The sequence below is a fragment of the Neopsephotus bourkii genome, unplaced genomic scaffold (genome assembly GCF_033783945.1).
Source record: "Neopsephotus bourkii isolate Nb327-2 ecotype Australia unplaced genomic scaffold, CSIRO-AGI_Nbou_v1 NB_83, whole genome shotgun sequence".
NCBI lineage: Eukaryota > Metazoa > Chordata > Aves > Psittaciformes > Psittacidae > Neopsephotus > Neopsephotus bourkii.
In genome coordinates, this window is record NW_026900600.1 from 1,594,994 (window position 1) to 1,608,481 (window position 13,488).

The following is a 13,488-nucleotide window of genomic DNA, read 5'->3' on the forward strand; positions in this document are numbered from 1 at the left end:
TGATGATAAACAGATACATATATACTGTTTTAATAAACTAACCTATAAAGGTAATTTTATGTAATTTGAAAATGAGAAATATGATTTACAGCAGCATGAAATTCAAGTGAGAAATAAATATTGTATTTCATATGTTTTTCACCTAGATTTTTGGAGCAGCATTTCACACATTGTTTTGTGAATTACTAGCATCTATAACCCCACTGAGTTTGTTTACAGCATAGCCTGCAATGCAGGGAAGAGACACCTGAACCAGCACATGTGCCAGAAACAGTGAAGTCCCAACAGCAGTGAGTTCAGCATGAGTTTATTCCTTCTACTAATGTAATCACAATACAGTCAACTCTCCATTATTGATGCTAATTGGATCTTGGCAGAGTTTTGAAAACCAAGGTAAAGCTATGGTTTCCACACTAAGCTAACTTGCTCAGGATCAGCCCCACGAACAGCCCCTTTGGCTCCGTGAAAGATGTTATACTATCCAAACGTGTGAAGCCACTTTGGGTCTGAAGCTGTGTTCTTGTTGTACATACAGCATCTAAACAAACGAGCCTTCCAGGTATGCCAGAGTGCATGGTGTGAAGACAGCTGGAACAGCTCATGATCGTTGGCAAGGGCTCAGCACAGCATGGAAGCAGTTATAAAGCTTTTGGGCAAAAATGGGTATCACTGCACTCTTGCGGCTCTACACCTGGTATAGCAATCCATACAGCATGTGAACTGGCCTGTCAAGATCGACTCAGATCTGTATGCACCTCTGGCATTATTTAGCTACAGCATGGGTAGCTACTTCTCGGATGATGCAAAATTTGAGCTGCTTCTGACCAGCTGCAGATGTTACACATGTTGTATGCATCTCAGCTAGTCAGCATAGCTCCCTGTGTGGCCAAAGAAGAAAAATAACACCTTTCAGGTTGTAACCTATCTGTTTATAATCCTGATCAGAATCACTTTTCAGTAGGCTTATCTCTCTACAATGAATAAAAAGAAACCTGAAGTGTCTAGCTTAAGAGTGGACTTCTGTCACTGATGTCTAGAGTTAGGTGGCATCACCCTTGGCATCAACTATGGGTCCCCTGAAGAAGTACAAGAAACCTGTATTTGTTCTTTCTACAAGAAATCAAGCATTTCTTGTAGAAAGAACAAAAAAATCCCAATCACTTCCCCCTCTGTATTTATGAATTGACATTAGGAGGGACACGTTTTGCATGTCTGGATTTCACAGAAGCAGATGAGAACTGATGCTATTTGACCCTGTGAGACGTCCATTTTCATCAATTTAGGAGTAAGCGGTAAGACAAATTTCTATACACTGATATAAAATACAACAGTGGCTTCAGGACAATGATCCTGCCTATAACTATGTCCATAACATCAAAGCAAACTCACTTTGTGAGTTTCTTAGGTACTTGTGACACTGGTCTAAGATGTTAGATCATTCTACTGTTCAGATAATTGTGGATGCAGAGAGAAATACACAAACTGTCAGTTAATCGAGTGGTTAAAAAGTTAGTACCTACATCTGAAGGACAGGTTAGGATAAATGAACCTCAGCTAAAGAGACCATATGGTAGGTTTGTAAATAAGTGCATGTACTATATTCATCATAAGAGTTGCGAAGTACTTGGCCTTGAACTTGAAGAAGGGGGTAAGAGGAATGCTGGGTAGAGTGCTTCAGATATTCTTTGATGAACCTTTGTTTTGCTGAAAATAAAAATTAACAATAATTGCTTTCTGAGGGAAAATACAAAATGGATAAAGGAAAAAGACCAATTTCAACTCATCTCGTATTTTGAAAGACAAAATATCAGGCTGTTGAAATGTACCACTTTGACACCTTTAAACATCAAAATTAGTAACAGCAAACGCTTTTAAGAGAAGAAAAAAAAACTTCTTGCCCACATCAAAATCTATTACCCTTGTAAATATCTTGTTTATCATTTTAGCTAAAGGCAGTCTGAGAAAAATGCTCATCTAAACACATGATTTACAGGTGAAGGATTTGGGAGTTTTCAGACACCTACAAAAAATGTGAGCAACTGGCCATTGCTTATTAATATCATAGCAATGGATTTTTTTTTTTTTTTGCAAAATATTAAATGTCTGGTTAAAGAAGACAGCTCTAAGTTTGTACATTATTAAATGACATTATAAATATTAATGATTGTTGTGGTTTAAGCCCAGCTAGTAACTCAGAATGACACAGTTCTCTTACTCCCTTCCCCCTTCCTGCCCCCGCACCCAGAGGGATGGGGAGGAGAACTGAAATAATGCAACTCCCACATGTTGAGATAAGAACAGTCCAGTAACTAAGGTATAACACAAACCACTTCTGCTAGCACCAATAATAACAATGATAAGGGAAACAACAAGGGGAGAGAATACAACCTCTCACCATCTGCTGACCGATACCCAGCCCAACCCGATCAATGATCTAGCCCTTCCATGTAACTGCCCCAAATTTGTATAGTGGGCATGACGTGCTGTGGTATGGAATACCTCTTTGGCTAGTTTGGGTCAGTGTCCTGTCTCTGCTTCCTCCTGGCTTCCCCTCCTCCCTGGCAGAGCATGAGACTGAGAAAGCCCTTGGTCAGAGTAAGCATTACTGAGCAGCACCTAAAAACATCGGTGTTGTCAGGGCTGTTCCCAGGCTGAAAGTCAAAAACATAGCACTGCACCAGCTACTAAGACTGAGAAAAATGACTGCTACTGCTGAGCCCAGGGTAATGATCATATTAATTTTAATGTGGTTTAGTTATATGTCTACTGTTTTAGAAAATTTACAGAGCTGCTGTAATACTATATCAATGTATTTTTAAAATAAATGCCAGTTCAGAGTTAGGAAACTGTTTGGATAAGGGTTTGATACAGTGAATGGACTGTATGTTCTGATCACTGTATTTGTTTTCAGACAGCAGTACATAACTGAAACGGTGTACTTCAATATCAACTTCCTGCGGCTGGCAAAAATTCTGAAGATTGTGCAGAGTAACTGCGGTGGGGTGACCCCAGCCAGCAACTAAGCTGAGCCAGGCACTCTCACTATTCCCTAGCAGAATGGGAAAGAATCAGAAGAGCAAAAGTGAAGAAACTTATGGGTCAAGATAAAGATAATTTCAAAAGTGAAGCAAAGCTGCACACACAAGCAAAGTAAAACAAGGAATTTATTCGACATTTCCCATCCATAGGCAGATGTTTAACTACTTCCTGGTAATCAGGACTTCACCATGCATAATGGCTACTTGGAAAGACAAATGCCATCACTCCAAAATTTCCCTCTTCCTCTTCTTTTCCCCAGCTTTTATTGCTAAGCATGACATGACATGATACGGTATAGGGCATCAGTTTGGTCTGGTGGGGTCATCCCTCCTGGCTATGTCTTCTCCTAGTTTCTTGTGTACCCCTAGGCCTATTCACTGCAGAGCCAGTGGTAAGGAGGAAGCCTCAATACTGTGCAAGTGCTGTTTAGGAGTAGCCAAAATGCTGTTGTGTTATAAACCTGGTTTAGTCACAAATTCGAAACAGAACACCATGCAAGCTGCATGAAGATAATTAACTCCATCTTTTCCAGACCCAGTGCAGTAACTGAGGAAAATCTGAGAAATAATAATAAATTATGTTACTCTAAATAAGTAATAGAACTTTATGTCAATACAGTCATATAAATTGTGCAGATTTGGAAATTATTTTTGTCAGTTTAACAAGAAAAGTGTTTCACTGTTGAGTTTCTAACAGGAAAGCATAAGCGAGGGTTTTAAAAGCTGTGTGTAAAAGGAGACCATGTCCATTAAAACTAATGTATACTGTCTGTCTATAATTCTGCACATGGCTGCCTAGAAAATAGCCCCAAGGGACTTGTATGAAGTCTAAGGAAAGAAAAAAACAGAATTACACTGAAAGACTAAGTTCAAAGTCTGTCCTTAATTCACCCCAATGACACTGCAGAACAGTCTTTTGCACCTGTTAAGAGCAGTCAGGAAGAAGGAGTCCATCCTAGAAGACAGGTTGAAAGCAAATTTGACACAGACTCCTTTCACACCTCTGTGTTTGGGGAGTCTAAAAAAATGGCACTTCTGTAATACTTTCCATTCAAGGACAAAAGAGCTTTTTAACTGTTTAAATGTCAAGATTCAAAATATATCTGTGACTGAAGTATTTGTTATTGATTTAGAAATGGACCAAAAGCACCACAAAACTTTCACTGTTACTAAAATTAGGTATCTAACTGGTAGCTAGATTTATTCCCTATGGAACATGCTCACTGTAACTTGACTTGGAGCCCTTAATATATCTTGAACTTCCATTTGCTGCGTTTTTATTGCCCCTATTCTGATGTGTGGGCTGAGATGTACACATCCAAGTATGATATATAGCGGCTTTCTCTCAATGGTTGCTTAGTATGTAACTTAAGTCAATCAGTCACTACCAACTTGTGAGTTAGTGATAGATTAAGGAAAAAAAAAGAGTTTTCCTGAATTCACTCCTGTGCTTACAGAAAACTCAGGTGTTTGTGTCACTTTTGTACTCATCTTCCATCTCCAGCCTACATTGCCTGATTTTGTAGCTCAAATTACGTTTTTCAGTGTCTTATAAATATTTCAACTTCAATTATCAAAAATTTATCTCTCTCGATGCAAATTATTTTCTTGTGGAGCATGTATTCTTAGCATGTACTTGTACATTTGGGTCAAGATTCTCTGACTAACTTTAGGCCATCACCTGCAATCTGAATGATCTGATAGAATTACTTTCCAAACATGCTTCCATTAGTTACCAGTTAGCTCCCGTAAGTGTGAATTTTAAAGTTCCAGGACAGAACTTCAAAGTAGTAAGCCACACAAGACCAATAGGAGACTTGGGTTTTACCTGCAAGTATTAACTTCCTAGGAACTAACTAAGTGTTTCTACTAAAGAGCATTTTCTCTCTGATCCTAAGGCTTTAGATTCTGGCATGTGGGATTAAACTACTTCTAGCTTTAGCTAAACTAAACTAAACTACTGTGTGAAGTAATTGCTATGCTTACTAGCCCCCTCAATCAGTATTTTATTTTCCCAGTGTTACAAATGAAAGGAAAAAAAGAAAAGCCTTCAAAGTCACTGGTGCCCAATATTAATTGTATCATTCAAGAAGCATATTTTATCAATTTGCTTTATTTTCAGTTGGGTAAAAGAATCCTTATGGTTTAGCATCAAGCCTAACTTAGCAATATCCTTAAGATAGTGTTTAGAAATAAATTTGTCAAAATAACTTCTCAAACAAAATATTTGTAAACCTGGTATTTAACTGCAGTGTAACACTGCTGTCTCCCTGCAGAGGTGTGTGATAACTAGGTATCTCCATGGACCTTCTCCATGAAGGTCCAGGAAAACCCACTCAAAGGAAGACAGGCCCTTACCAAAGCTAGCACATATACTGAGTACAGCCATGGGTCTATCTGCTTTCTTCCATCTTTTTGTAGCAGCCACAGCAGTTTATGCAGTTCTTGAAGAGGCTTCAGGCTTCTTTCCATGAGAAGGTTTCCTACTGTTTAGACTTGTATTATTAATGAAGAAAACCATTTTCTGTGTTGTTTTCTGAAGCAGCAACACTAGCACTTCGCCTCTTAACTGTTGGGCATTATTTCAGAGTTGGCATACTGAAGTAATGTCATTAAAGGACAGTGCAGGCTGGATCTAGTGATCCTATTCAGAAAGGCAGCTTGATCATATTCTTGAATTTTCAAATGAGATCAGCTTTCTTAGATGTGGGGAAAATTTCCCAGTTTGGTCCTGATGATAAATTTCAGCCTTGAGCAAGTGTTTGTGAGAAAAGAATTGCCTATGAAAAAATAAGAATCAGTGATAGCCTGATAATTATAGCAATGTTAGAATTATTGTTGTGACATGCCTTTGTAGTGAAGTTAGTGAAGTATCCCTTACAGTAAATTGCATTTTTCATAAATATCAAGCATTTGGGGATAATTACTGCAAGGCATTTGGAAGCCTGAAGGCTTGCTTCTTTTTGAATGGAACCAACAGTGAGAAACAGACATGGAACAAGCACGCATTTCCTGTGAGTCTCTGTCTTTCCCAAATGCATTAATTCTTTCTTGTTCTTAAAAAACCACTTTAAAGGGCTGTTTTACTCTTCATGAATTCAAAACATCATTAAACAATCACTGCTTTTCTGTTGTTTGAAAAACATACTCCTCTCAGCTCTACATTTAGTAATAAAGTTTAAAATTTCTGATGTCAGACACTTTCTAAAAGAGCCGTCTGCCTTGACTAAGAAGATTTTCCAGTGTGGTTTTCATGTTTTTGTTTTTCTGTGGACAAACAAGTCAAGTAAAGATCATCAACTACCAAAGTGCTGACATTTGATAGGACCGTTAATATAGCTGAATATATCTGGTTTAGTGATTTACCTTTCAAAAATCTTTTCAAAAATCAAATTTACCTTTGAAAAATCTTTGTAGGAACTGACAGCTTGTATACAAACTTTCCCCACACAAACATTCCCTTTTTCAGATGGATAAAATTTTAGTCCTATGGTTTTGTACTTTCCCTCTTTGTCTTTTTTGAGGTCTTTGTTTATCTCTTCATATCACAGTATCACAGTATCACAGTATGTTAGAGATTGGAAGGGACCTCAAAAGATCATCTAGTCCAATCCCCCTGCCGGAGCAGGAACACCTAGATAAGGTTACACAGGGACGTGTCCAGGTGGGCTTTGAATGTCTCCAAAGAAGAAGATTCCACAACCTCCCTGGGCAGCCTGTTCCAGTGTTCCGTCACCCTCACTGAGAAGAAGTTTCTTCTCAGGTTTAAGTGGAACCTCTTGTGTTCCAATTTATACCCATTTCCCCTTGTCCTATCATTGTTTGCCACTGAGAAGAGCCTGGCTCCATCCTCGTGACACTCCCCCTTTATATATTTATATACACTAACAAGGTCACCCCTCAGTCTCCTCTTCTCCAAACTATAGAGACCCAGCTCCCTCAGCCTCTCCTCATAAGGGAGATGCTCCACTCCCTTAATCATCTTAGTTGCCCTGCGCTGGACTCTCTCCAGCAGGTCCCTGTCCTTCTTAAACTGAGGGGCCCAGAACTGGACACAATATTCCAGATGAGGTCTCACCAGGGCTGAGTAGAGGGGAAGGAGAACCTCTCTCGACCTACTAACCACCCCCCTTCTAATACACCCCAGGATGCCATTGGCCTTCTTGGCCACAAGGGCACAGTGTCGGCTCATGGTCATCCTGTCGTCCACTAGGACCCCCAGGTCCCTCTCACCTACACTGCTCTCTAACAGGTCGTTCCCCAATCTATACTGGAACCTGGGGTTGTTCCTGCCCAGATGCAGGACTCTACACTTTCCCTTGTTATATTTCATCAAGTTATTCCCCGCCCAACCCTCCAGCCTGTCCAGGTCTCTGGATGGCAGCACAGCCTTCTGGTGTGTTGGCCACCCCTCCCAGCTTAGTGTCATCAGCAAACTTGTTGATAACACACTCAATTCCCTCATCTAAATCGTTGATGAATATATTAAATAATACTGGTCCCAGTACCGACCCTTGAGGCACTCCACTATATACAGGCCTCCAACTAGACTCCGCCCCATAGACTACAACTCTCTGGCTTCTCTCCTTCAGCCAGTTCACAATCCACCTCACTACCCGATCATCCAGACCACATTTCCTCAATTTAGCCGCAAGGATGCTGTGGGAGACCGTGTCAAACGCTTTGCTGAAGTCAAGGTAGACCACGTCCACCGCTCGGCCATCATCCATCCACCGTGTTATTTCCTCATAAAAGGCTACGAGATTGGTCAAGCATGACTTCCCCTTGGTGAAGCCATGTTGACTGCCCCTCATAACCCTCTTATCCTTGATATGCCTTAAGATGGCACCAAGGATAAGGTGTTTCATCACTTTCCCAGGAATGGAGGTGAGGCTAACCGGTCTATAGTTACCCGGGTCCTCCTTCTTGCCCTTTTTGAAGACAGGAGTGACATTTGCTTTCCTCCAGTCCTCAGGCACCTCTCCCGTTTCCCAAGACTTGGTAAAGATGATGGAGAGCGGTCTAGCAATGACCTCCGCCAGTTCCCTCAGCACCCACAGGTGCATCCCATCTGGACCCATGGATTTATGGATGTCCAGATTGCTCAACTGGTCTTTAACCCACTCCTCATCGACTAAGGCAGACCGCTCCGTTGACCTGACTTCACCTGAGGTCTCAGCAGTACAGGGCTCTTCAGGACTGCCTCCGGCAGAGTAGACAGAGACAAAGAAGGCATTCAGTAACTCTGCCATCTCTGTATCTTCTGTCACCAGGGCACCCGTCCCGTTCATCAGCGGGCCTACATTGCCTCTGGTGTTAGTTTTACCTGCCATGTATTTGAAAAAGCTCTTTCTGCTGTCCTTGACCCCTCTTGCCAGCTTTAATTCCAAGGAGGCCTTAGTCATCCTAGCAGCTTTCCTACATCCTCTAGCAGCAGCCTTATATTCTTCCCAAGTGGCCAGCCCTTCCTTCCATGACCTGTAAACTCTCCTCTTCCACTTGAGCATACCGAGCAATTCCCTATTTAGCCACACAGGTCTCCTGACCCTCTTCCTTGACTTCCTACGTGTCGGGATGCTCCGATCTTGAGCTCGGAAAAAGCAGTCCTTGAACGTCAACCAACTATCTTGGGCCCCTTTACCTTCAAGCAGCCTAGCCCATGGGATTTCCCCTAGCAATCGCTTGAAGAGGCCAAAGTTTGCCCTGCTAAAGTCCAGGGTTGTGATTCTACTTGCTATTCTACTGACCCTACCACACAAGATCCTGAATTCTACCATCTCGTGGTCGCTGCAACCAAGGCAGCCCTCAACCTTCACTCCTTCAACCAGACCCTCCTTGTTAGTGAGGATGAGATCCAGCAGCGCACCTCTCCTGGTTGGCTCATCCACCATTTGCATGAGGAAGTTATCGTCTATACACTGGAGGAACCTCCTGGACTGCGGCTGGGTTGCCGAGTAGTCCTTCCAGCAAACATCAGGGAAGTTAAAATCCCCCACGACGACCACGGCCTGTGACTGTGAGGCCGCTCTCAGCTGCCTGTAGAAGGCCTCGTCAACTTCCTCACCCTGATCCGGTGGCCTGTAACAGACCCCCACAACAGTATCGCCCCTGCCAGCCTGCCCCTTAATTCTCACCCACAGACTCTCAACTCGCTCATCATCTGTCCCCGGACAGAACTCAACGCATTGTAGCTGCTCTCGCACATAAAGAGCAACCCCACCACCCCGCCTGGCTGGCCTGTCTTTCCTGAAAAGGACATAGCCCTCCATGACTATATTCCAGTCATGTGAGCTGTCCCACCACGTCTCTGTAATTGCCACCAGGTCATAATCTCCCGACTTAACACAGGTTTCCTGCTCCTCCTGCTTATTTCCCATGCTGCGCGCATTGGCGTACAGACATTTCAGGGAGTGAGCCGAGCACACTGATTTCACCCTAGGATTACAGGAGGCCTCCCAGTCTTCATCAATTCCGGAGCGCTGTCCCACTGAGGCAAGCCCAGCTACAACCCCATCCCCCTTCGAATCTAGTTTAAAGCTCTCCAAATGAGCCCTGCTAATTCGTGCCCCAGCATCCTTTTTCCTCTGTGCGATAAACCTTTCCCACATGCCAATGTCCAGACTGGTGCCCTATAAAACCAGCCGTTATCAAAGAATCCAAAGCCCTGCCTGCAGCACCAGCCTCGAAGTCAATCGTTTATGGACTGAATTTTCCCATTCAGTCCCACATCATCAACAGAAGATGGAAGGAGCGAAGAGAAGATCACTTGAGCCCCAGAGTCTTTCATCATCCGCCCCAAGGCCCTGTAGTCTTTCTTTATCTCCCTCAGACTGCGGGAAGCAACTTCCCCCTCACCCGTCTGGAAGACCAGCAGCGGGTAGTAGTCTGTCGGGCGCACCAGGTTGGGGAGCGCCCCGGTGATATCCCTGATCCGGGCTCCAGGCAGACTACACACTTCCCTATGATGAGGGTCAACTCTGCATATCGGGCCCTCTGTTCCTTTCAGAATGGAATCACCTACTACAATGACCCTTCTTTCTTTCTTACCAGAGGCAGTCTTGAAGTGCGAAGTCGACTGCTTTTTCCTATGTGGCCTTGTAGGCGGGCCTTGCACCACATCCTCACCTACCTCTCCTTCAAGATCCAGAGCCTCAAACCTATTACAGAGGGACACCTGTTCATATCATCAGGTATTCCCTCTAATGATGCTGTCATACGTTTAACCTCCTTCTTCATCATTTTTTTACCTGTTTCTGGCTTGGTATTTATTGAAAAATCACCCTTAGAAAGGTGACTCTTTCAACAGGGACCACAAACCAGCAATTTTATTCTTACCTGCCTGTTGTCTGTGTTAACTGGTGGGAACAGGTGTTGCCTTGGACATAACTACTCGTGAGAGTGATGGATTATTCCTACAAAAATAGTCTATTCTCCTGTGAATTACCTGTTAGCATACATAATTTATCCTGGGCAGGTACCAATTTCAGCGTTACTGTAGTTTCATTTTTTGCAGTTATCTTGCTTTGATTTCCTTTTTTTATTAAGAATAATTCTCATCACCCCCCCCAAATCAAAAAAAAAAAAAAAAAGAAAAATCAGACTTTGAGAAACACAGCTGCATGAGTTAATAATTTATGTTTTGTGATTGGTGTGGGATTCAGGTCGAAGTTTAGATACCTATATATACAAGTGTGTATATATAACGTGTATGCTATGCTCCCAGTTGTGGAGTTCAATTAATTTGCTTGATATATGCATCCAGTTCATTTTAGGTGCCCTGATATAGTTCACTTCGCTTCTTACCACTTCTACAGCAGTCTACCCATTAAGTAGGTCTATGTTGATGTATCTCATTCTCAGGGGTGCCTCAAACGTCACTGTAATCATCCAGATGAAAAACACCTGAGTACATTGCATTAAGTGAAGCCTAAAAAGTGAGTCAGTTGACAAGCCAATAGTACCTTGGTTCAATTACATGAATATGTGCATTTGATACCATTGCAAGATTCTGTAGGACATCTGATATATCTGCATGAGTCTGGCAGATATGATATGAGACTTAAAAGAGACACATGCATTTCCAGTAAAGGAGTTACAAAATGTCTAAATTGGCAATACTCAACAAATTTCATATATAGATGATAGAGTTTTTTTGTTTGCTGGCTTGTTTTAATACTGTCACTCAATATATTGATGCACAGAAATTCAGATGGTGTAGAACAGGCAATGTCAAATTAATAAAATAATTTATTAACATTGGAAATTTTGTATTGATGTTCTTGGAATTATTGTGAAGGTTGAGTATTCAGGTAAAGGAAGAAAATCACATCACATAACTGTTTTGGGGAAAAAAAAAAATTGATGTTATATTTTATTTGCCATTCAATATGAAATCCAGAACCATACCTTGGGTATTTAAGCTCCATAGAAACAGAAGGAATCAAATAATACAGCAAAATACAAATGAATCCTCATGTTAAAATAGCAAAATGAAGGAAGTCATAAGATGCTGGCCAATACAGAAAGATTGGATACAGATGGAGGTCAAAAATCTCATCCTGGACATATATCCAGATTTAGAGAAACATTTATGCCTAAATGTGCACAAACCTGAACCATTCGAATTTTCATCCTTTCTTTCTGAGATCTGAAAAATTCTCACTTTTTCAAAATACAGATGAATGATGAACTCAGTTTTTGTAAAGTTGTCTAGTAATTACAGCATGCTCTATTCCTTTCTTCTTTGCACAAAGGTGTGGATTAAATTTCTTCATTCTTGAGTTGAAAGAACTCAAACTTATTACTCCAACTTCTAGTTGCAAGTTGTGGAGAAAGCAGAGAAAGAATGGGAGAGAAGAAAAGGAGGTAGAGTCTTTTTTTCATGCATTGGACAAAAAGAAGTGTCAAGAATAATTTTACGGGAAGCACAATCTTGAAGCTCATTACCTAGGCATTTCACTTTGATCAGACAGCCATTTAAATTTAAAGAACAGTTTAAAAAATATTGCGGATATAATGGATTTTAGCTTGCTTATAATTCTGAACACTCAAAGTTTCTCATTTTTAAGGCATCCCATCTTAATAAATTTAACATTATTATTGTTTGCGCTGCATAATATATTGAAATATATTCTGCATGGTATACTGTCAAGGAAGTAAATCAACAAAACATAAACCAAAAATATAGATATATTTACCACAGATAGAGACTGGAGCATGAACCACCTATTTCAATTGGGCAACAATATTGCTGCCATTCTATTATCAGGATTTCCCATTGACAGGTTGTTGTTTGTTCACTGATTTATTTAATATTTCTGTTTTCTAAAGTACCACCCAGGTACTCCTTATAGACAATGTCTAAGCAAAAAAAAAAAAAGCCAGGGAATGTAGTATCTATGAAGACCACAGTGTCCTGGGTTCAGCAGTAGCAGTCATTTTTCTCAGTCTTAGTAGCTGGTGCAGTGCTGTGTTTTCCACTTTCAGCCTGGCAAAAATGCTGATAACACCGATGGTTTTAGTTGTTGCTCAGTAATGCTTACTCTGACCAAGGACTTTCTCAGTCTCATACTCTGCCAGGGAGGAGGGGAAGCTGGGAGGAAGCAGAGACAGGACACCTGACTCAAAGTAGCCAAAGAGCTATTCCAAACCACAGCACGTCATGCCCACTATATAAACTTGGGGCAGTTACCCAGAAGCGCTAAAACACTGCTTGGTCAGGCTGGGTACTGGTCGGTGGGTGGTGAGCAGTTGTATTCTCTCCCCTTGTTGTTTCCCTTATCATTATTATTATTGGTGGTAGCAGTAGTGGTTTGTGTTATACCTTAGTTACTGGACTGTTCTTATCTCAACCCGTGGGAGTTGCGTTCTTTTGATTCTTCTCCTCATCCCTCCGGGAGCATGGGGAGGAGGAAGGGAGTGTGAGCGAGTGGCTGAATGGTCCTGGGCTGCCGTCTGGGTTTAAACCACGACACACAGTCAATGGATACTGCAATTTTTACAAGTGACTGACCATGTTGTTGCAGTATAAGATAATTCGAGATAAAATTATAAGATGCTTATAATCTAAAATCAATTTGTATACTTTTCATGTCTAAACGCTGAGTTGCTTATTAAGCAACAAGAAAGTAATCAATACAGAGGTGCTATTTTAATGGGAGATTACTGAAAATCGTAATTTTTGTTTCATATTAAGATTATGCCAATTCAAGATTCAACCTAAGCTACTGTCAGTTCTTGCTGTCACCACATGCATAGTAAATTATTTCTCTTGGGATAAATTTTGTTCTCCATTTTATCAGTTATTCTAATGAGCTATTGTTATGTTATGGTATGATACAAAATTCATCCAAAATTATTGCAATACTCCCACTGATTTAAAATAACTTTGAATTATGACTTAGAATCATAGAATCATAGAATAGTTAGGGTTGGAAAGGAGCTTAAGATC

General features: G+C 41.2%; 1 long non-coding RNA gene across 1 annotated transcript in view; it reads left to right on the plus strand.

The window, feature by feature from the left end:
* The window catches only part of LOC133212980 (uncharacterized), a 461,795-nt gene extending 448,857 nt beyond the window's left edge, over positions 1-12,938 (plus strand). The window contains exon 3 of the long non-coding RNA XR_009725671.1: positions 12,789-12,938. This is a non-coding gene — a long non-coding RNA (uncharacterized LOC133212980). The remainder of the gene's footprint in view (positions 1-12,788) is intronic.
* The last annotated feature ends 550 nt before the right edge of the window (positions 12,939-13,488 follow it).